The following is a 1,440-nucleotide window of genomic DNA, read 5'->3' on the forward strand; positions in this document are numbered from 1 at the left end:
ATCAAACTATCCTCCTCTTGTCGCCTCCACCTAAAAAACATCTCCCGCACCTGCTCTTTTTTAACACAAGACACTACCAAACTTCTGGTGCATGCCCTGATTATTTCCCAACTAGACTATTGCAACTCTCTGCTCTGTGGCCTCCCTGCCAACCATTTAGCCTATCATAAACTCTGCTGCACGACTCATCCACCTCTCCTCCCTCTTCTCCATCCCAGTCCCCCTCTGTCAGTCCCTTCACTGGCTGCCAGTTTCACAAAGGATACAATTTAAAATCCTTACTCTCGCTTACAAAGCTCTCCACAACATAGCTCCGTCCTATCTAAATCAACTAATTTCCAGATATCATCCTACACGCAATCTCCGCTCTGCTAACGATATCCTTCTGTCTTCTTCCCTGATCACCTCTTCCCACTCCCGCTTACAAAACTTCTCTCGATCCTCTCCCCTCCTCTGGATCACTTTCCCTCAACACATCCGCCACTCACCCACACTTTCTATTTTTAGGCGCAATCTTAAAACCAGGGATGCTCATCCGGATTTCGGATATCCAAGTAACCCGGATAGCCGAACTTTTTTACCCTATCCGATTCGGATTCTGGATTTTTTTTTAAATCCGCATAGCTATCTGCGGATATTTGGACGCATCATACGGATATTCACGGATTTTGCAGATATCCGGATCCGAAACCAGTTACAAAGATAACGTTTCTCCTCCTCGTTCATGGATCTTGTCTTCCAGGGATTTGTAGGATGTCAAAAGCAAGCTCACGTACATTGGCCAGGAATCGAACCCAGGTTAACTGCTTGGAAGGCAGCTATGCTCACCACTATACTGTCACACAGTGAATGCTTCAGTGTAGGAAAAAGTGGTGTTAAACTTCTTGGAGCAGACTTACTTCCTCCCTCCAAAAGACACACATACATCCCCATAAAATCATTTAGCAGCAACTGAGTGCACAGTCTCTGTGGTGCAATTGGTTAGCACATTTGGCTGTCAACCGAAAGGTTGGTGGTTCAAACCCACCCAGGGATGGCCTTGCCTTTTGTGTTTAACAGTTGTCCGAAGAGAACCCCAGATAGCCATTTAGCAGCAACTGAGTGCACAGTCTCTGTGGCACAATTGGTTAGCACATTCGGCTGTTAACTGAAAGGTTGGTTGTTCAAACCCACCCAGGGATGGCCTTGCCTTTTGTGTTCAACAGTTGTCCGAAGAGAACCCCAGATAGCCATTTAGCTGCAACTGTGTGCAAAGTCTCTGTGGTGCAATTGGTTAGCGCATTCGGCTGTTAACCGAAAGGTTGGGGGTTCAAGCCCACCCAGGGATGGCCTTGCCTTTTGTGTTCAATAGTTGTCCGAAGAGAACCCCAGATAGCCATTTAGCAGCAACTGCGTGCACAGTCTCTGTGGCGCAATTGGTTAGCGCATTCGGCTGTTAAC

At 47.1% G+C, this 1,440-nt stretch overlaps 1 non-coding gene across 1 annotated transcript; it reads left to right on the forward strand.

Annotated features, from left to right (window-relative positions):
- Positions 1-962: 962 nt before the first annotated feature.
- Positions 963-1,036, forward strand: TRNAD-GUC (transfer RNA aspartic acid (anticodon GUC)). Its single transcript has one exon. It is a non-coding gene; the product is annotated as a tRNA-Asp (tRNA).
- Positions 1,037-1,440: the final 404 nt, after the last annotated feature.

This window comes from Hyperolius riggenbachi, chromosome 4, assembly GCF_040937935.1.
Source record: "Hyperolius riggenbachi isolate aHypRig1 chromosome 4, aHypRig1.pri, whole genome shotgun sequence".
Taxonomy (NCBI): domain Eukaryota; kingdom Metazoa; phylum Chordata; class Amphibia; order Anura; family Hyperoliidae; genus Hyperolius; species Hyperolius riggenbachi.